At 38.7% G+C, this 23,999-nt stretch overlaps 1 pseudogene; it reads right to left on the bottom strand.

Annotated features, from left to right (window-relative positions):
• Nucleotides 1-22,135, bottom strand: part of LOC120790184 — a 51,160-nt pseudogene extending 29,025 nt beyond the window's left edge.
• Between the last annotated feature and the right edge of the window lie 1,864 nt (nt 22,136-23,999).

Genomic DNA, 23,999 nt, shown 5'->3' with positions numbered 1-23,999 from the left:
TATACAGTACATACACACACACACCTGTTCTGCGTGGTGGTTTATCTGTTTGTACAATTCCAAGATAAACTTCCCTAGTCTCCTCCTGAAACATTTGCAACAGTCCTAGATGGCTTGTGGGCTCATACTTTTATTAATCAGAAGGAGAGACAGAATTCAGTAATACATCAGCTTTTGGTGGAAGGACATGGTGATAGTATAATATGATACTGTATAATATGGGGTGCTTGGGTGTGTGTGTATGTGTGTCTGTGTGTCAGGGGAGTATTTACATATGTATTTATTGCAACCCTAACCTACACAAAAATATGCTAATGTTAATACAATCTCTGGAAATTGTCATCGTACTTTACTCAAGTACTAAGGTATTTTATGTATTTTCAAACAAATCAAGTAACATAAGCAGATGTTTATCATCTTTTAACAGCACAGAGTTTAATTAAAGAAAATGAAACAGCTTTTTTTTGTTTTTGATGTTCATTTGTTTCTTTTTGATTCACCAGCTGAAAAGGCCTGACCTGACTTTCAATGCTTATAGTAGGACCTTCCTAAGGAGATCACTTCTCTCTGCATCTTTGTCAATGATCACATTAGCATGCAAAGTGAGCAGGATATCCCTCTCTGTTGCCATCAGCATTAAAGCCTCCAAATGGTCTGGTGAGAGTTTTTCTCTGAGCCTGTTTTTAATGAACTTGAGCGCTGAAAATGTATGTTCAAAGGCGACCTGAGTGATAGTCAGTGTAAGCAGTAATTTGTATGCAAGACCAAGGAGGTGGTAGGCATCTGTCAGCACATTGTACCACCTGAGAATATGGTAGCAACAATGTGGGCGCTCATTGCAGGAAGAACAGTTTTTACAGCAGTTTTCAGGCTCGTCCTCTTCATTCTTATCCTCAACTGGTCACATAGTCTAATGGTGAAATTTTCGGTCTTTCCCACAGTAGAGCAAAACCAATTAATTCATATTCTGCTCGGTTGAATTTGTGGTAAACTTCAACAGACACTTGCTGAGCTCTTGAAAGGCTGACTGTGGAAGTGGGGAGGACTTCACTTGGGATAAGTTTCTAGGGTCCAAAAGATCCAGGTCACAATAAAGTGTGCCATGACTCTGATATCTTCTGTACGTTGTCTCAATGGCTGTGTCCATGATAGGATTATGCACATTTTTCTCAAAAATCTTCTCTGGACTTGTAACAGTCTCTACATGAGCCATCTCTCCAGGCCTGATCAGCTTCTTCTATCTCCTCTTTGTTCACGCTGTCACTTCCAATTTCATTTCTTTATCTGCCTCTGGCAATCTCTCATTTGCCCGCTGGACAAGTCTGTCCACTGCTGTCTTGATAGAGACAAAGTCTCTTGACATGCTTCTCAAAACCATTCTGTGGGCAGACAGAATGTCCATCCCTTCTGTTTGCAGATACCTGGACAGTGTTGATGTCTGTTCAAATATCCTGAGGAAGATCTGTGCTGTTAATACTGTCTCATACATCTCATACGTCTCATACAACAAAGCCTCAATAAATCTATGTGCACCAATCTGAGTGGTTGTTTTCATGGTCACCTGGTCTCGTATAGCTGTCACTGTAAGAAAGACATCCACATAGAGACAATTATCCTGAAGCGCAAAAGATCCAAACACTTTTTTCTCAAAGCAGCATCTTTGGCCCACCACTGTGTCTCTCCAATTGGAGAGGGGTTTGTGTCAGTTGTTCTGGCTTCCACTCTCCCACTCATCTTTTGTATGACTCGCAAAGAAAAACAGCATTATCATTCAGTAGTTTAAATAGTGATCCGTTTTCAATGACTGAATGTGTTGTGTCAGCAAAGACAAGATTAAGCACATGGGTATGGGAATTGCACCATACACACACTTGATTTGGGGACTCTTGACACGAGAGCAGAAAAGCCTTTGTCCATGGCTTTTGTACGCCATCTCACTGGTGCACGCTACTTTTGCATTAGTCTAGAATTTGATTGTGCATTAACTAACTTGGTTGTGATTGGCCAGGGAGCCCAGTCTCAGAACACGCACGCAGCATGCTCTCATGTGCACCCCGAATTACAGGCATACAGAGAGGTACCAGTATCTTTACTGGTACCTCTCTGTATGCCTGTATGACTGACAGGGCTGGTACAAACTTTATGGATTTTTTGACGCTCCACCGGCCCACTGATGCGGCGGCCTACGGGTATGTCCGATGGCAAATACACCACTGCTATGTGATAATATATTTTGGTAGAACAGTTCCTCTGTCATTACTGCTTTCAAGGTGATAAAAAAGCCAACAGTACAGAGTCAACTGATATCCTCACATCCATTTTAATCGTTTTTATTGGAGTGTCTGACTTCATAGAACTGACGAGAGTTTATTACTGCTGCAATGGCAGGGAAGGAAAATCTGTTGTATACAGCCATTTTGGCATCTTGTTTCAGTGGTTTATAGCGAGTATAATTCTTAGGCATTTCATTGCAATGTTATGTAATGCGATCTTCTGTAGTCGATGCGCCACCTGCTGGACGCTGCCCTGCATTTTGATTTGGATATGGAGACATGCATGTCTGATTAAACCACTTGTATAGCAGCCTGCAGATGTTTTGTTTACAGATTTTGCACTCTACTTTCCATTTTCAATACATATACTAAAAAAATATTTTACCATACAAAATCTTCAACTGAAAAGTTTATCTTGTTACTGTAATACTGTACAGTAACACGTAGTAATAGTATTACTGTAATATGTTGTTTCCCAATATCCAACCCTACTGTCCCTGTCACATGGGGAGTAATGTCCAGTATGTTAAGGCTATAAAGAGGAGTCATCTGTGAGGTGTGAATATGCCCAGGGCACAGTTCATGTCCACTGTGTTTCCAAAGCGTCGGTGCTGAGGGTCCTGCATCCTTTAGCTGCTTCTTACACTCTAAACTACCTGGATGAAGGTCCACAGACACAGCTTATCAGCACTCTGAATATTAGCTTCTTCATAGAATACAATGGAATTGTAAGGTGTTTCTGGTATTTTTTTTCTCCTGAGGGGACATGATGATGATATGATATTATTCAATTACAATATCATTGATAATGACAATGAACTGCATTATAATTTACAGGTGGTCATGTTATTCTTTTTTTTTTTCTTTTTTTTTTTATACATTTACCTTTTTTGTTATATCTTACAAAAAAGTTTTCTTACAAAATACATTTTACTCTAAATAACTGAATAAGATCATCATGAGTTTAACTTTTAACCATGTTGTTTAAAATACTTAACAAATTTTTCCCATCACTCTCTCTGTTGACACTATTCTTGAGCTCAGGATCAAAACTAATTGTAGAAAGGTTGTGTGACTGAAGTGTGTTCCTTTATCATTGTCTAACCAGCCTGCAGCAACTGTCTGAACTGCTCAACAGCTGCATCCACACTGACCCGCAGGAACTCCCACAGCCTGAGCCTGGAGAAAACCTGCTGCCACAGTACGCAGCACAGAGCCTGACACATATACATACACGGCAAAAAAACATCACAGAGGTGTGTATGTGTACAGCAAATAAATTATATTTTACTTGATCTTTGTGTAAAATAAATATACGTAAAGTGGGCATCTTCCAAAATTACGGTCTTTTTAAAACGAAATTCCTTCTGTGTTTCTACAGACAGTGTTTCCTTGCTAAGCTGCAACAGAGGGTTACATCTTGGTAGTTGCAATTAGGTTTGTTGTTGGGACAAAACACATGCAATAAACTTCCAAGTCAAAGATACACACACCATTTGTCTAACTCAGACCACTTTGGTAATACAAAGATATTACATGTGTCAAGTTATATAAGACGTTTAAATGTGTATGAGGTCGTAACTTGTCTCACATTTATGTGTTGCTCATCTTGAATGAGTGCCGGTACTCCTCGTTCAATATATTTCCCATCAGCCACCTTCACAGCTAAGGTGTCACAGAGCTCTGTCCAGGAGCCACGTTGGTTTCAGATAAGGAGCGTTAACCAGGTTGTAACCGCATTCACAATGGAGGTGAATCCATTCATTGTCAAACGCTAGAGACAGTTCCTACCAAAGAGTTTCCTCTTAAGAGCTTCCCACAAAGCTGCCAAGGAGACACTTTTACCAAGACAACTCCTAAGCTAAGAGAAGGAGTGGGGTTGAACCTGTTGCTATTGATAAACATGATGTTCCTGAATTAGTTTCATTTCATTTCATTTCATTTTTTTATTTGTTTTGCTCATTTAATGCAGAGCTCCTGAAAAAAATATATGAAAAAATTATTCACAATCAAAATAAAGCTCTAAATTACACATTCCATGACCAAAAAGTAGCAGGGAGAAAGAAAAGCTTATTCTACCCACCCCTTACTCGAAACATAAATAAATAATACCAATAGATAGTCTATCAATTACAGTTGCTTTTCAGGCAATACTTTCAATAACATGAGGATATAGAAGAATCAAGAGCCATACACAATAATTCACCATTAATTAAGAAAACACATTACCTGACACCTCCTAGTCAAATTATTCTTTTTAATACATTTTCTTGAACTGAAAGATATTTATACAACCCAATCATTATGTGGAGAATTCCACAGTTTGACGGCAACCACTGAAATTTACATCTGCTTTAAGGTAGTCCGTGAATACTGGTGCTTAAAATAAAGTTTCCTTCTATGATCCTTGTCTTCTGAACTAAAAAAAAAAACTTTTGTTTTCTGGTAATACTTTTTGTCCTGTAAATACCTAATAATGTCTATAATTCAACTAAATCTAAATAAATAAATAAACTCAGTTTCAATAGTCCTTAATAAAGAGTCTGTTGATGTGCTCTCTTGTATCCACTTTATGAATAATTCTTACTGCTCTTTTCTGTAATATAAATGGCTTTATGTTGCTCATGTACATGTTGCCCCACCCTTCCACATAGTAGCTAAAACATGGTAAAATTAGTTAATAGTAAAGAATTCTGATTGCCTTATAATGTAAGACATACTTTGCTTTGTCCAAAACAGAAATATTCTTAGAAACCATTGTTTTTACATATTATATGAAATTTCCATGCCAGTTTCTCATTCCTTATCACACCCACAAATCTAAATTCAGACACGCTTTCAATATAAACTCCATCTGTGGTTGTTCAGATTTAAGGATATCTTATTTCCATCAAGCCATCTTTTAAGTTTGACCATTTCATTTTCAGTGGTCTTCTGCTAATGCTTTAAATTCATTTACTGAACTAAAAAAAAAAAAAAATCATCTGCAAACAACACAAAGTGCAATATCTTGACACTTCACATATTTCATATACAAATTGAAAGGTTTGGCCCAAAACTGAGCCTTTTGGAATGCCACATTCAATCTTCATAAACTCAGATTTATTATCAGAAAACTGTTAACTGCCAACAGTGAAGCATGGTGATGGCAGTTTCATACTATGTGTTTCTAAGAGGCAGGGACAGTGGTCAGATCTGAGCAAAGGATGAATGCAGCTAAACAGAGAGGTCCTTGAAGAAAGCCTGCTACAGAGTGCATGCCACTTCAGACTTCACTTCACTTTCAGCGCAACAATTACCTGCAACATACATCCTAGTCAATGCTTGAATGGCTTCAGGACAAGTCTCTGACTGTCCTTGAATTGCCAAGCCAAAGCCCAGAGTTAAACCCCATAGAACATCTATGGAGAGACCTGAAGATGGAAGTTCACAGAAGCTTCCCATCCAGTCTGATGTAGCTTGAAAGGATCTGCCAGGAAAAATCAGAAAAATTGCCCAAATGCAGGTGTGCAAAGCTTGTAGAGACTTACCCAAGAATATTTACAGCTCTAATTGCTGCCAAAGGGGCTTCTGCAAAGTACTGAATTAAGTGTCTGAATACTTATAAATGAGAGATTTCAGTTTTTCATTTTAAATAAAAAATATAACTAAAGAAAACTAAAATATAACTAAAAATATGTTTTCACTTTGACATTATGGGTTATTGAGTGTAGATTGATGGGGAAATCAATCAATCAATCAATCAATCAATTTAATCACTTAAACGATGTAAGTTTTCTCCTCCGTATTTTAGCTATTGTTGTGGTTAATAGGGTTTTTCTTGAGTTGCATTCATCAATGCAATTACATATGCTCTGGCCTCTCTGAGGGCTATGTGGGACAACATACCCCACACTGTATACTGCATGGATGGCTGAACAGTCATTCACAAGAGCAACAAACAGAAAAAGATGTGGGCAGCAATGCAAATGCATAACATATTAAAATACATAATAATACTAACTTCATCCCCTCATCTCAGGCTTGAAATTTGATGTACCATATTTGATAGAGATTGGATGAAATTGGTTAAACAAGAATAACATGTATATTTACATTTATTAATTTGGAAGACACTCAAAATTGATTTACAAATGAGAAAAAATTCAAGCAACTGCAGGTCAAGGAGAAGACAGAATAGGACATACAGTAGGTGTGTACTAAACGAGATTTTGCTGGATTTTGTTCTTATTAGAGAGTGAGAGGAGAGTATGTTAATTGAGTAGCTACTCTCTGATGAGGTAGGACCTCAAGCAACTTTTGAAGACGGATATATACTTCCATTAGTGACTAGAGCTTAATGCAAGGGAGCCAGTGGAAAGTAATGAAAAGTGGAGTGACATGAGCTGTCTTTGGCTGGTGAAGACTAGACATGTCACTGCATTTTGGACCATTTGCAGAGGTTTTACTGTGCATGTTGGCAGTCTTGCCAGGAGGGTATTACAGTAGTCATGGTGACAGATGACTAATGTCTTTACATGGACTTGAGTGACATACTCAGTGAGATAGTAGACTGAGTTGAAGGTGGTATTCTATCATACATTTTGAGATATCAGTGAGCTTTGCTGAGATCTGAATGAGGTAGTATGGTTTTCTGAAAGGAGGAACAGATAGAGCAGATAGATCATCAGCATAGCAATGGTAAGGAAAATCATGTGAGCAGATAATCAGACCAACACAGGAGGTGCTTACTGGGACGAGAACTGGACAAAGCACCAGTCCTTGTGATACGCTGGTGGAAAGGAAGGGACAGTTTTCTTTTCCATTCCTTGCAACTTTGAACAACTGCCTTGTGGGTTAGGACTCAAAGTACAGTAGCACTGTACACAAGATGCCTTGTTCACAAAGGCTCGATAGGAAGCAGTGGTGGTTCACTGCATCAAAGGCTGTGACAGGTCCTCATGACTGATCATCTGTTCTCACTGACCTCAGGGTTTGTGTCACAAATAAAAAGGCAGTTCAGAGGCTTGAATCAAGCTGATCGTTTTGCACAAGGAAAGTGGAGACTTGAGACTTGAAACTGCATGCTTGAGAACTTTGATAGAAAAAGAAGCAGTACTTATAAACATTAGATGGGTTCTGAGTGGGCTTTTTCAACAATGGTGTAACCTGAACCTGCTTAAACATTGCGGGGAATGCACCTTAAGTCAAACAAGCATTTATTATGTGGGTGATTGCAAGTGCTCAAGAGCACAGGTTTGAAGAGATCTTCCCCAATGAGAGGAGAAAATGCAGTAACTGATGTTAAAACTGTTTTCTAAAAAATTAAAAATGATGCACAGTCTATTTTGGCAGATATCTGTGGAGCATATACTTAAAGATTAGACTTGAACCAAGAACACCATAGGGGGAAAAGACTCATTTAATTTTCATTAAAACTTTGCTAAAAAATAAAATCAGAATTCAAGCTATACTGATGATAAAATTCTGAAACATGAAGGCACCACATATGTAGTTAATTTAATGTAGTTTCAGTCTTTGAAAATGAAGCTCTGAGAGGGAAGGTTTTTTGTAAGTCTTGTTGTCATGTTCTGGCAAAGAGCACCTTGTTGCCATTACCAGTCTGTCTATGTATATGACCTTCAGCATGAATAGAGACTAAATGTCAATGAGGAAACTAAGAAGGTAAGTGATGCTCAGCCACAGTTGTGTGCTGGAAAGTCCAATAGCTGTGGTTTATTTTCACCATAGTACAGTCACTATCCTTGTTAAAAACAAGACAAGATTTTCACTCATCATACAGAGTCACTGCAGCAGCAGATAAAAATAGGAAACAGCACAAAATCGATTATTACATAAAATAATCCATTTGATTTGATATTAAAATCAGGTGACCCAACTAAGGTTGCAAAAAATAGCATCTGTCCTGCAACAGAGTACACTTTCATTGATTTTTTTTTTTTTTTTTTTTTTTTGCATAACCACCCAAAGTGTCCACCTAGGGAATTGCTTATTTGACTCTTTTATGTCCAACATCGGGGTACTTCAAGGTTCCTTATTAGGCCATGTATCTTTATAAATGACATGCTTTAGCTTGTCCAGAAGTTCAAACACGCTTTATGCAAACAATGCAGTTTTGTATGTTCATGGAACTAAAATGTCTGCAAGTATTTTTCTATGAAATCTGGAGAAAAATTAGAAAGACTCTTGGTTGCAAGCATCATTATGGCACTGGGAAAGTGACAAAATTCAGTCTTTGTCGAGGCTGGCATCTGATTTAATCACTAATAAGCTGGCAATTGGGGTATCTCTTCCTTACAACTATTTGAGGCGAGCTACCCATGCGCAAAGCTCGGCTATTCATTTGATGAGCCTTGTATCTCACATTCATACCTCAGTAACCCACTGGATATGTAACTGACTCAGCTCAATTCTAGAGTGATACTGTGTTGACAGCAAACACCCATTCAACTGTTGCCCAAAGCTCAAATCAGTTCTATCAATCATGATGACTGTAGCCATGGACGGATTATAAGACAACAGGCCACTGAGCATAGACATGTAAAAGACTCGCCACTCCTCCTACATAGGAACAAGATATCCATTCTGACTGATGCCTTCCTGCACCCATCTGTTCACCTATTCCTCATTTTCCAATCGACCCCTCAGTACTTATACCACTTCCACCTGCTCCCTGCCAGATTGTCATGTTACCATGTTGTCTTTTTGTTGTGGACTTGTATTCTTGCTGTGGTGCCTTTTCCTGTTTTTATTCCTGTTGCCTGCATCTTTAACAGATCGGAACGTGTACCCGTCAGCCCTCCTGCCGAGTTTTTGCATTTTGGTCCTCCATCCTGTGCTCCATACACAAACCATAACAGTTTTGTGTTGTTTGTCTCTTTATGGTCATTTTGTGTGTCTCTGTGGCTGTTTCCCATCTCTTTCTGGTTGTTTTGCACTTCTTTGTGGGCATCTTGCATCTCTTTGTAGTTATTTGTATCTCTTTGTGGTCTTTCTCTTTTTATAGTCATTTTGCTCTGTATGTTTTGTGTCTCCTTCTGACTGTTTGGCATCTCTTTGTGGTTATTTTGAGTCTCTTGGTGGTTTTTTTCTGTCTCTTTATCTCCGTTTTGAGTCTGTGTTAATTTGTGTATCTTTCTGGTCATTTTCAATGTCTTTCCGGTTATTATGCATCTCTTTGTACAGACTCTTTCAGTGACATTTTGAACTCCAAGGGACCCTAAAACCCCTTGGGCTCCTACGCCTGTCTGGTTGGCCTGTTTGTAATTCATCCATGATTTACCCATGTGGTTATAGACCACATCAGTTTTGCAGACCATGTTCCAGTCTTTCCTCAGCGTCTCCACCATATCACCAATGTCTCTCCAGGTATAGGGCTTCCCATCAGGTGAGAAGTCAGGACTTAACTCCAGTTGATCAGACATGGAGTGGCAGCAGCCAGACACACCAAGCTTCTGCATTGGGGTAAAGTGGATCATGTTGTAGCCTAGAAAGAACAGAACCGAGAGACATGTGAAGCCTCAAATAAATAGAACTCATCATCATTGTTGAGATCAGGGGATTTGTGTATAGCAACATTTTACACTTTGCATACAGTTATTACTGTGTTGGATTCTGAGCGATCAGTCATACTGCAGAGCCGGTAATGGAGGACATAGACACCTTCCAGAACTGATGTTTGACAGACTAGATAACATGCCTTCAACATTACACATTTGGGACTCAAACCCATTATGCCAGGTTCAGGTCACACAAGTCTTTCATGACTTGTGTGATGCCATTGAAAGTAAGAGCCAGGGGCCAACTTCCTGGAACAACAATGTAAACACAGAATGGAGTCCGAAGCAGTGTACATGATACTGGCTGTCTTGTGTCTCGAGGACACATCAAAAAGGCATTGCTGTTTCTTTCTTTCTTCTGTTTCACAGTTCCACTTAGTAGCATGAGTAGCAGCATCGTCATTCCTCTTTTGCTTCACTATGTATACAGTTGTGCATGGATTAGCGCTCTGTTCTCCTGTTGGTCAGTGTCATCCAACACGTTTTGGAAGTTGTCATAGTGGATGAGAGAAGGTAAAATATTCTGACACCCTAGTCTTTGTGTAGGACATTGTGGGGCATCGCAGATGCAGCCCTCGTTTGTCATCCACTATGATACACCATACTGTAAGAGATAAAACGATCAATTGTCAGTTGTTTGAACCCAGCATTAACTTTTGTTTGCAACTGTTTTTAATGCAGTTTCATAGTTTTGGCAAACATAAACTACATATTCCGCACTGAATTAGTACAATGTGTCAATGAACATGGATTTTGAGATCCTCACCACAGGCTTCTTCCTTTAGATTATTATTATTATTATTATGGGGGAATTACTATAAAGTATTTTTTTTGTTTTTTTATTATAAACAACATTGAAATATTATATCCTTATGAATCTGGTATGGCAAACAGTTAACTACTTACACATACAGCAGACGTAGAGCAACATTATCATTCATTTGAAGTCATGTTTGTCTCCTCCTGCCGAATGTAAGTACAATTTTCACTCTCCTTCTAGCTCTGTTTTTGGTCTCTACCAACTCATGAGAAAACATATGTGACTCTTTAGCTGGTAAATGCTCGACTATGTGCACCAGTTAATCTCTAAATGTCTTTGTCTACTGTTTAGCACTGGGCAGGGAGTGTACAGTGGGTTTACCTGAGCTTTTTCACTGAGTTGACAACTGCCAGAAGCAATGTTGATAAGAGCAGTAAGACTGAACCAAAACAGTAAAGTTGGTGGCCAGACAACCACAACAATAAGCTGGAAGAGCTTCCCACAAAACTGCAGGATAGAGCTTCCAACAACGCTGTGAAGTAGTAGCATGTGTAGTCCAGCAGAGGGTGTTTTGAAAATTCACTATCAGCTTGACCTATTGCATGTCCTATTGACCAGATCATCAAACTAAGCCAATAACTTAGCGAGCAAAGCCACGCTGATCGGATAATCATGACACCAAAGCATCTGAGAAGCAGTTTGAGGATGTGTTTTGGGTTCCTCAATGTAGATGGCAAAATTACCACAAATATGAGGCTGTGTGCTGACTTTGTAAAACATGCTTCCATACACTACAACGATAGCAAATCTGAGGACTAACCTGTTAGTTTGCCACCCAAGTGAGGCAGTAGAGTCACTGGAAATGAGTGGACCCACATCCACTACAGAACCTTGTTTAGTTTATTTTGTTAGACACAATGAGAAAAGTCCAAGATTTATTTCCATTGTAGTCTGGGATGTAATAAAACAACACTGATGCAGGAATCCAGGTGCCTCAGTGACCTCATACTAACATCAAATCCATGTATCAAATACAATGTATTTGATACAATACAATATCATCAGCAAAAAATGGACAATAAACAAAAATCATACACATATATACATGAATTACTTACACCTCCAAGTTTCCCAAAAAAAAACACACTATATTTATTTGTAAAACTATGGTGGTTACTTCTGTTTTTAATATACAACGGTAATTTGTCCCAGTTTCTTGCACCACATAATCTAAAGAAACAACTGCCAATATTGGTATTGAACCTCAACAAGCACAAGTCAGCAACGCTGGCTTTAGTCTAATTAGCATGAGTTCCTCCAAACCTACAAAAGTGTTCTTTGAGATACTCAGGGGCTCTGTTGTTATAGATTTTATGGACCACACTGAGTTTTAGTTGTGTGGCTCTAACCTTCAAAGGTCAACCACCCAAGCTGTTGGAATTGCTTTTTGCCAATGTTTGCCCTTGAGTTCAGAACCAATTTCTATCTTATTCCAAGAGTACTGAAGTTTCCTTTAAATGTTTTTCCCAGACCTTCAAAGCACAAACAGACTGAATAGTCAAAACAACTCAAAATAAGAGAATTAGCCAACAATCTTAAACCTTCTTTATCCATAACATTTTTTTACCAGAACCTGGTTCCGTTGTTCACCTTCTCTAGAGTCTTTAATGCCATACTGTCTTCACCCAAACTGATGTCTAGCAAGCATCCTAAATAGGTAACAGAAGTTTTTGCAGGAAACCATCTACAACAATACTGGTCAAACATATTTTACATACATTTGGATCTGCATAAAATAAATTTCACTTTGGCCATATGAAGACAAAGCTTATTGTCTACAAGACAATTTTTAATCTTACTGAATTCTTAACTCAGGATTAACCTTAATTTTGTCTTGTGCTTACAAGAAGCCAAAATCGCTGAGTCATCAGCATATAAAAATAAGTACAAACAGATCCCAAATCATTTATGTACATATAATAAAAACAAAAGAGAGCCCAGGACAAGCTCCTGTGGGACTCCACCTGTTATGAGATGACTAATAGATAAATGGCTTTGAACCTCAACTCTCTGAAATCTTTGTGTTAAATATGAAGCAAACCATTTCAATGCTAATACTCACAGACCCACAGCAGACTGCCTCTTAAGTAAAAGTCTGCCGTCAACGGTATCAAATGCTTTTTGTGAATTGATTAAAAATTTGAACAAATTAGGTGCCAGTGGGAATTGTTTCCAACTTGATTTTGTGTAAAAGTGACAGCCCAGCTGCAGGATAAAACAGGCATACAAATAATGAGTGAATGGATGTATGAATAGATTGGTGAAAGATGCACATTTTTTAAAAACATTTGTTTGGTTTCCAGCTTTTTTCATGTGACTTGCAAACAACAAATATCATTTCAAAGAAAGTACTATAAACAACAATATTTGTAAATTTCATATAAACTTAATACTCAATATCTGTATGGTGAGTGTTCTTATGTAAAGTATTTGTAAATGGTAAATGCACTTATATAGCGCTTTTCTAGTCTTAGTGCTTTACACTACTGCCACATTCACCCATTCACACACACATTCATACAGCGCTCTTTTCTATACATACGGCACTTTCTACACACACACACACACAATCACACACTGACTATACATCAGGGGCAATTTGGGGTTCAGTATCTTGCCCAAGGACACAACATGCGGACTGCGGGAGCCGGGGGAGCTGGGGATTGAACCACTGACCTTCCGGTTCGTGGACGACCCACTGAGCCACAGCCACCCCTTGTGCAGAATTAATACTGTATTCAGAAAATTGCTCTTTTGGTTTGTCATGCTGGACCACATACAAGTCTCCTTTCCAACCCTGATCCTGTCGAGCCATTTGTCCAGTGGGCCAAGGCACTTGACTTGCTGATGCAGTCCAGTGGCATTATGTCATTGTTGGCTCCCACCCTCAGCACTGGATCAACAACAATGTAAGCAACACTCGCTTTCTCTTTATCCCTGTCAAGCGCACACACACACACACACACACACACACACACACACACACACACACACACACACACACACACACACACACACACACACACACACACACACATCACTATACTATGCAGGAGCACCTGATAGATTGGATAAATACAGTATATGCATACTGTAAATACATGAAGTAGCAGTGGAAGATGGTAAGTTCAATAGTTGAATAGTTGACTTGTACGAATGCTTGTGTTTCCTCTTGCTCATATTACAAAAGCAAACACAAATGGTGATTATTGTGGTGTCTGGCAGAGACACACACACACAAGAGTTTCATATGTTGACACGTATGTTGAGCCTTTTCACTGCATTACAATTTTCCTTAAAATACAAAACAAATGTTAATCAAAAAACTGTTTCTAATGTTATTAGGGTAGGGTCTCCAATATCTGAACGTAGCTGAGCCTGTTAAAGAAAGTTTATATACTGAAATAATTATTTGTAGCAGCCGTTCAGTTTCACACTGAGCCCAATTAAGGCTTTAGCTAGTAGTGTTAGATAGAACTATGACATACATAATTTTGCTACTGGGCAGAAAAGGAAAAAGTTTTTCTGAGGGTTGTGCTAAAAGCTCCTGGGTCATTAAAATTAATTGGCTTTCCCCTTAGGAGTATGAATTTCCTCAGCACATCTCATGAAACTCTATGAGATACACATATCTTTATGCAAAGCTAAAGTAATATTTGAACCAAAATATATCCCTCACACAGGTATTGAATATTTAATACAATCCTGTCCTGACATGTCTGTAAAAGGTTTTTCTTTATAGCTTGAATTCATGTTGGTAAAAAAGAAGCATTCTGAGAAGCATGCATTCTTGCAGGGAAATTTTAATTTGATGGTAGCACTAGACAAAAGATTATGAGGTAGCCAAAATGATTAGAAATCATCCACCTAATGGAACAAATATACATTACAGACCACTTTTTTACTATATTCAAGCTATTAGTTGGAAAGGTATATTGCTCAGGAGTGTTGCATGGATGGACTAGCCAACCATCTTTGCCGTACTGGTAAAATGGCAAAAAGGATTGACTCCTCACTTGAGACTCAGTACAGTGGATATCATGCTGTGTGCAATGCGAAACACAAATAAGATAAGCAGGGGTGGGGCCAAAGGGGTAGCCAGGACTGGCACAGGCCCCCTAAAAATCTCATATGCCACCCTTGGTTCCCCTCTGCAGAGTCAGAAAGTGGTCAGTACTTGGCTTGTGAGTATAAATGAATTCGCAACATTTATTATTTAAATTTAAGGTTTATTCATATTTCTTTTACACTACACTTTTGTAGTGGGTTGCCACCAGGCAAATTTGAACCCTCAGTATTTGTAATTGACTGGGCACATCCTCAGATCCCTCCAAAAGATGAATGAAGGTTCATTTGTTTCCCTAAAAATTCACTGACTGCAGAACACTATGGGTGTATACTGTATGTGCTAACAGAACTGCTCCTGCTTCATATCAATATATGTGACAACCAGCACCCTAGAACACAACAGCTGTGCATGCGGCTCAGGAGTGCATTTTTGGTTGTTCCCCCTGTTCTACGTGCTGTGCGCAGACCTCTGATACAGAAGTTGATCACTTGCATATCTACACTAGTAAACATAGTCTGTTTAAATTGTAGCAAAACTTTTGCAGATCACGATGCACGTCATATATGAAATTTGGACCAGGCGTGTGCGCATTTGAATACAAATAAGAGGCTGACTGACTGGTTCAAGGTGACTGGTTAGGCTATTTCCAGACTGTGTCAGGCCAGAAGGAGCCAAGATGACCTGCTGATGTTGGTGGGGTAGAATATTTCCCTCAGTTCCCAGCTCAACACTTTTAACATTAGTGCCATTAGTGGCCTAATGGCTGTTTCTTACCATATCCTTAAATAATTGTAAATAATTTAAGTTATATTTTTATATCTATTTTAGAGTCCCCCTTAATGTATGACTAAAGATTTTGCATTAGGTTGCATCCATGACCCTCTATGTGGCTTTACTTGGCAGAGGTGCACACAACTAAGTAGAAAACATTTACATTCATGTTGAGTCTTGCCTCTTTCAGTTAAAAATGTATTTATGCAGTGTAGATTCAAATGTCCACTTTTAATACAGTTAAGGCAGTCTGTAATAAATGGGTGGTGAATGATACTTGACCTTCAATTGCAGTCTCCAGTCTGAGAGTTGTAGTGCACATTTTAGCACAGACTGCACAGAATTTTTAACCTGCAGTCTCATAAGATATTACACAAAGATTCAGTAAGTGAGTTTACAGCTGGTAGTATGCAATATACAATATTCACTAATCAGTGAGTATTGTTAATAACCACTAATGCAGTAGTGGTGACAAAAAAAACTTACCTACAGTTGAAGTAGTACTGGTAGGATCCAGCTACCATTACATCTAGTCTGCAGTATTTATCACAGTCATCCTCCTGACCAACTGGACAGACCCAGTCCAAAGGATGGAACTTTTTGTTCCAAAGCTTGTGGCTTTGGCAGGGTAGTTGATGTACACCTGGACTTCCTTACTCTGGAGGGGAGGGCCGAGACGGAACTGCAGCTCAAATCCTGAAGACAGCAGAAGTGATGAGGGCTATTAGAATACACTCTGTTAAGTTCATGTTAATTTTTTCTTTTTTAATATCAGCAGATCTGCTGTTTATTATTATTGTCAGCTGCTCTGCATCTTGACTGTTATTTGCTAATGTAAGGTTGTGTGAAATGTCTACATATATGATAGAACTTAGTTAACTTAGTTATTAAAATCCCAGCTGTACTGGCTGGACTCTGTGTGGATTGCAAAGTCTGACTCTCTTCTTTTTAAACATAAGGATTAACGTTAAGGGTGTTTTGACATGCACGTATGTTTGGATGCAGACTGCATAGACTGAAAAAATGTTTCAGTCAATGTAATAAATGTCCTTTACCCCTGTTTGATAGGTGGGTCCTTTATGGGTAAGATGATGCATAAACTCACCCACCCTGACAGTCATCATCACCAACATGGACTACTGAGGCTACCTATGACTGCACCTGGATGACTTGAGGAGAACCAGGCTGAAACTGGCAACAGGATAGCTGACATACAGTACAATCAATATTTTTGGCAGTGACACATTTTGGTTGTTTTGGCTTTGTAGTTGAGCTTATCTAAAATGAAACAATGCCTGAGATTAAAGCACTGACTTCGCTTTAAGCAGTTTGATTGTGTTCACATTAAATACTGGGTCAACAGTGAAGCAACAGCAGCCTCCTTTTTTACATACTCTGCCAATTCTAGGATAGCACATGAAGATGAACATGTAACATATTGCTAATATCGCTGCAAGAGTTTTTATGGCCCAGTAGTGAAATGGTCTTCACTGGCAAAGTTTGTCAGCTGACCTCAGTCTAGCTGAGCAGGTGTGTCACTCACTGAAAATCAGACCAAAGGCAACAATTCAATTTACAGTTTAGGCCTGACAGAGAATCACCAGGGGAGATATTATGTATCTTATGTCTAAAATCATAGACTTTAGTCAATCAATGAATGAACAAATATAACCCCAAATATTACATGTCATGACTGAAGTTTATCTTAACTGATCAAATTATTCTTGGTCCACAAAAATTGGAGAACTATTGAAGGAGGAAATGTATGCCCATATGGCAAAAGAGTGCATTTTAAAAATTATGATACCCTGAAATACCACCTGGCTGTACCTGCCACCTTAGTCCCAAGCGAGAGGGTTTTTTTCGATGGCAGGTGACATAGTTACTGTAAACGGATCAGTCCTCACTACTGACAATGTAAACAAAAAATAAATTTTTTTGAAGAACAAGACTAGTTCAAAACCTAGTATATGGCTGGATGGTCAATGTGCAAAACTCAGGATGTAATTGAAAACTCTTGTGGAGCTGCTGTAAACAACTATTTTCAGTGAAAAGTAGCTAAAGCCTGCTCAGAAAGTCGCTAAATGTCACTAGAAAACTGTAGTTTATTAGATGGTGATGATGATGTGAAAAGGGTGAAGGAGACTCCACTGACACTGCCTTAATTGCATATAAAGGTTTATTACAAAGAAGTACAGCGTCAAATCAAGCATCTGCAGATCTGCTCGTGAGAGGGTGTGAAGCCAATGAACCACTCTGAAAATCAGCCTTGACCGCCAATTCTTATATAAGGCAGTTGTTAGAAATAAGAAATGTCGCTAACATATGGTTTCAATCACGAAGCATTAACTCCCTTTTCAGAATGGGAGGCATCCTCTGAGGTCCCCCTGGACCTAGGGCCTCTATGAGAACATATAAATTTAGCTCTGGATATTTAACCTTACACCTCATAACATAATGCATTAATTAGCATATTCATGACTTCATTGTGTTGTATTTGCATACTGACTAGTGTCAGCCGTTTTAAGCCCATTATCTGTATGTTCACTGTTTACATTGAAGTGTGTAATACAGCACGATATGAAAATGTTTGAGTTCCTTATTTTTATAATGACGTTACCAAATTGCTAATTGGCAAAATGCCACCTGGCTGTACCTGCTATCTCAGTCCCTTCCTTACTGGCAAGGGGGATTTCCTCTGTCTTTTTTTTTTTTTTGGGGGGGTGGCTCAAGCTTTGAATGTTTAAATATAGCTTAAGTGGAACAAATTAAAACATTCCTCCAAGTGCACAAGTTTTATTTTTATTATGATGTTTTTCAGTTCAGCAATACATCAAAATATGACCTATGCGAGAGTGTATGTTCTCTGTTTACATTTTACTGCTTAATACACTACAGGCTGTACCAACTCACTATCTCAGTGGGGACTATATGACACTAGATGGAACTCATACCAAACCGGGACTTCCTTGTAACATTACACCCCTATTGTAAAATTTCAAGGTAAGATGTCCTGGTAGAAGGCAAAGGCTGACAAAATTTATTTTACTGTAAATTAAACCAGGCAAAAATGTTCTAATTCAGATCTACTTAGACCTCGCTGGGCTTTATCGGACCCATGTTTACTTTCAAGAGAATTATGGTAATTTCAGAATCTTCCTAATGGAGCTTGGGAAGCATTTTAGAAAGCAACTGTAGCATACAGACCACAAGTTAATGAATTTATGTAAATCATACAATTACAATTTACAGGTGACCTTTTGCTTCAAGGAAGATACATCTTCACCCACCTTTCACACTCTATTTATAAAATGCAGGAAGTCAGTTCAACAACTTTAGCTCAAGTGTAATCTTCTGGTACTATTGTGAATTATCTAATTCCGTAATAAATACAGATCGAGTACTAATTAAAATATTCCCTCTGTATGAAACCATATCCGAACAACAAACAAAAACATTCCTTAATATGAGTATTGTTACAACAATGATCAACAAGACTATTCAAGGGATACTCCTATGAAAGCTACATATGTGAATCTTTAGTGAGATTAAGCAATTGTATATACCTGTAAGCCTAATTGAGTGAAGTGATCGAGAAATTTCTAAGTTGGATAAACCCTTCATAAATGGCAAAATCATTGGTTTCAGTAACTTAGACAAACAAAACACAGGTATCCTGCCAACCATATAAATACAGGTATATGGTCTTGTTTTATATGAAACATGTTGATTATTCCACGTAATACTTCTTGTTTCTGGAGTGAAAAAATAAAAATCAAAGCTGAGATTTTTTTATGCTAAATATGTAAAATAATGATACAATAACTGTTATAAGAAGTTTTCATTGCCATATATCATTTTTAATTTTTCAGTGGCAGAATAATTAATCAAAATTTGATTTGATTTGGAGAGAGTTTTTAATGAACTTAGCCATTTCAGAAAATTTGAGAGAAGTTAGAACGTCGGTTATGCTACCAAGCTGGCAGTCCCTTTTAATATGTAAAGTTATGAAACCATAGCTAAGCCTGTTTCTGGTTGATGTTAGAGCAGTTAGGAACAGCACAGTAACATTTACTGCTACATTGCACCATGCCATCATTGTTTTGGTTGTTTGCCATACACTAACGAGGTTAGTCAGCTGATGGCAGACACAAGCTTTGACTTAGACATGGGCCGGTCTGGCCCCTGTTTATGTAGGCCTTTATATAGCATTTACACCGTGCCATACTGTATGTGAGGCGGCTGATTCCTGCTTCTGCTGTGCAGACCGCAACCAGTCGCACTTTGATTGTGAAAAAAATTAGCATACAGGACAATGGCTTCTTACTTGGGTTTGACTCTTCATAGTTTCACTGCTTAAGCCTATATGTCCAGGCCACAACCCCTGGAAATGTGGCAAGACATGTGGCAAGAAATAAATGTAGAAACAAATAAATGTGGAAATAACTTAATCAATTAATAAATAAAGGTAGAAATAAATCAATAAATAAATGCAATAATAATATAAAAATAAATTAGCACATTTATTTATTTATTCTTATTTGGCTAAATTAAAATGTAAATATTCATTTTTAATTAATCACAGTCATTTGTTTATTTATTTCCCCCTGTCTCTTTGGGCCCCCATACATTCAGACCAAAATCCGCCTGGTGAATATGATGTGTTCAAAAGCAGGAGGAGACAGGAAAAAGCATTGGTTGGGTTGTAACAGCAGTCAACAGAGCTGTTAATTAAACAACGTTTTATCAACATTTTGCTGTTATTAACCTCTTTCACTGCCGTTACACTCATTACAGCCCAATAGCATCTCTGCCTCTCTGCTGCTTGCATTATTTCGCTGTGCAATTATTAAACAAGAGTATAAACAAACGGTATTTTCTCAATGAGAGGTCGGTCTCACCCCCTCTCTCAAACCAGCTAGACATTGGAGAGCCTCGATAATTTCGTGGGCCAAAGTTAAATCAGACTGAACTCTGCAAAAAGAGAAATGTATGACAACAAATAACAAATATTGGAGAGATTTTCGATGTGACTTGCATCATGGGTGGAAGGCAGGCGACATGATGTGATGCAAACCCCATTCACTTTCAATGGGAGACAAGTTAATCGCTTTGCAAGGCATTGTGGGATACCAGGTGGAATGGATGAAAAAAAAAAAAAGAGGAGGAGGGGCTGAAAGTTGAAAAAAATGAGGATGAAATTTTCCTGGCGAAGAACCAGCTTTTTGCTAAAAACTCACAACTGAAAAACTCTCGACAAAAAAGCAGTGCAGCAGTGGACCAGTAAATGTATTGTTTACCTGCTGTGGGAGTTTCTAGGAGTTGTAGTAGTCTGCCTATCACTAGTATACAAAAAAAAAAAAAAAAAAAAAAAAAGTGCTATAATGGCATAATGTTGTGTCTTGTTTTGTTTTATTGTTTTAGTTAAAAAGAATACTACTACTCATTGGTGTTTTCCTTTACATGCCCACAGCAAGAAGTGGCAGCAGAGAGAGATATTTTTCCCAGTGGGTGTGGTCAACAATAGTACTAGCCAGCCAATCCTAGTTACTGCAGGTCATGTTTACAACCATACCTACATTATTTCCTGCCCCCTCCTGCTTTTGGCACACACCACACAAATAAATTTCACCAGAGGGATTTTGGTCTAACTGCACCATAAAAGAATAGAGATGAAAATTTATACATCACGGACCCCCTTGAAACATGCGGATGTGGAAACCATGAATGTTAAACAAAGGTGAACTCTGAGCCTTGACATCACTCCAAAACAACAAAGGCACGCTTGAATTTGTCTGTTGTTTGGGCTTCAACAGAAATGAATGGGAGACAGATAACTTACTGCAGTATGCTGTGTTCAGTAAATATTCTGACTGTAATTGTACTAACAATTTGAAAACAAATTGTTTTTTATTTGTTAATAGTTTTTTTCTAGTGATGTTACATTATCAGTGTTTAAACAATGAGCTGCTCAGATGAGTCTTTATAATTGGAGGGCAGCAGGTTCAATCCCCAGACAGGATAAATTTGTTTTTAAATCATGGGTCTAAATATGTGAATGGGAGCAGCACTTTCCTGAATTACTGAACCTTGCTCCCAGTGAAACCTAATGAGTAATATCTGTATGTTTTTAAAAAATTGAGTTCATGAGAATATTCAAATAGCCTTGCATTCTGAGTGCATTTCACAGACTAGACTGGAAAAAAGTGACCATGTCCCTGACAAGCCTGCAGGACCACCCTTTTAAAGGTTAAATCTGTAAGCCATGGTGCTTGTTGTATTATTCTTCTATAGGTTGGCTTTATTACAGTCACACTATATTGTAAGTGAGTGTAGTGGTGCTATTGTGTTGTATTGTGTGCAATAGAGCTCTGACTGTGCAGTATTATTAACATGCTGTTTTTAAATTCCAGTGTAGTCCTACCTTGTTCCCGGCGGCAAAGAGCATGCTCCAATCTCTCCATGTCACTGAGCAACAGAAGGCCTCTGCTCTTTCAGCTGGCCTCTAACATGTTATTTTGTTCTATTTAAGCTGCCTTCCACATGAAGGAAGAGAGAGACAGCACTGACATAGCCTGGTAACCTGAGACAGCAATGTTTGTATGCTGTAAGTATGTTGTGGGTATTTGGTGTCAACCTCCATAATTGGTATTCAGTGTTGACCCTATATTTGGATGTGGCTCATTGACCACATGGGAACAGGTTTTATTGCTTATTTGCCCCCCAAACTGAAGTACTCCTCTGACATTAAGAAGAACATAACATGGCATAACCAGGGCCAGAGCTCACTGAAGCAGAGCTTCCGCTCCTGACATTTAATAGCACCCTGCTCGAGCTCAGCTCGGTGTCCTTCAGTATTACAGTGTTGTCACCTCTCACACTGTTGTCTTGAACATTAGCTTTAAGACGCTATCTCACACTGACCAAACAAATGTAGAATGTAGGCTCCTTTTCTTGAACTTTATTAAAAAGCTGTTGCCACCAAACATCAGCGGGATTAATACATGTGTCTCCAAATTGAGAGAGGGGCTGTGCACAATTTATGCATGTACCGACGGCCTTCTGTATCTACGGCAGCCCTATTAACCTAAACATTTTTCTACAGAGAAAACACGTATAGTGTTTTAAGAACCAATTGTTCATTTTATGACTAGAGGATGAAAGTTTCAGCATAAAATCTACATACCCCAAGGCTTTATTGCAGACATGTAGGCAATTTGTGTCTGACATCTGGTGACCTTGAGAGGCCATTTACCTCAGCATTGCATTTTTCCAGTTTTTTGCCCCATCACTCTCCATTATAATCATGTATATCTTTGCCAAAATTGCATTTTGTTTTCTAACAAAGATGCTTATTTGCCATCAGCTGCCTCAGCCCTTTAACAAGGGCTGAGGCCCTTTAACAAATTTCTGCTTAGAAGACCAATTTTGCCAGGGCGGAACAGGGGAAGAATTGCAATGCCCTACCAGTTTAAGCAAGCCACCAGTACATAGCAGATATGTATACTTGGCCACGGATCTCCTTGAATTTCAAGAAATTGTAGACAAATACCAGAACGACAGGCTAGATGATGGGAATGGTATAGAAGCTACACAACACAAAAAGGCACAGTGGCACAAGACTTGTCAATTAAAATGTAATCAAACTCACAACTCTCACACAGCTCCTACCCTGAATGTTTGCTCTAGACCACACTCACTATTCCAGGTGGCTTTCAGTACATGTTTGTGACATGATGGTCCTCTCTGAGAAACACCCAGCAATCCTGGAAGAATTCCATGCCAAGACGTTTGTTGTGCATAAAACAAGCAACAACAATGTCCAAGTAGATGATGGAAAAGAAGTCTATACAACTCATGGGAAGATGGTGCTCTGCTCTCCTTCCCAGTGTGACTTGAAAAATCGCACTCCATGTTCTCACAGGAAAGCAAAAATACACTTGCATCTGTGTCAGATGCTGTTCAGAAGGGTTACAAGAAGGGTTACAAGGGTTACAAGAAGATGCTGTTCAGAAGGGTTACAAGAAGGTGACTATTCAAACTGTAAACACTGACATTTTATTCCTGGCTCTGTCCATGTTTAGGAAGATCAAGCCAGGCACCAGATTAAGATAAATTGGGGGTCGTGAAATGGCCAACAAGCTGGAGCTAAGTACCTGTGCCAGTCTCCCTATGTTCCATGCATTTACAGGATGTGACACAATTTCAGCATTTGCTGGAAGGTGAAAGAAACCCTCATGGGAGATTTGGAAGGCTTTCCCTGAAGTGACTGAGGCCTTCAATGAGCTAATACAGATTCAAGGTGATGTGAGTGAGCTGACCAAGTCACTGGAGCACTTTGTAGTGCTGTTGTATGATAGGTCGAGTGACACAATGGAGGTGATTGAAGCTAGAAAACAGCTCTTCACTAAGAAATCCAGAGCCCTGGAATACATCCCACCCACAAAGGCTGCGCTAGAGCAACACATTAAGTGGGCCACCTATCAGGCCAATGTCTGGAGCAAGAC

The sequence above is a fragment of the Xiphias gladius genome, chromosome 5 (assembly GCF_016859285.1).
Source record: "Xiphias gladius isolate SHS-SW01 ecotype Sanya breed wild chromosome 5, ASM1685928v1, whole genome shotgun sequence".
In the NCBI taxonomy this organism is placed as follows: domain Eukaryota; kingdom Metazoa; phylum Chordata; class Actinopteri; order Istiophoriformes; family Xiphiidae; genus Xiphias; species Xiphias gladius.
Note: the sequence above shows the minus strand (reverse complement) of the source record. Positions and strands in the feature narration are given on the sequence as shown.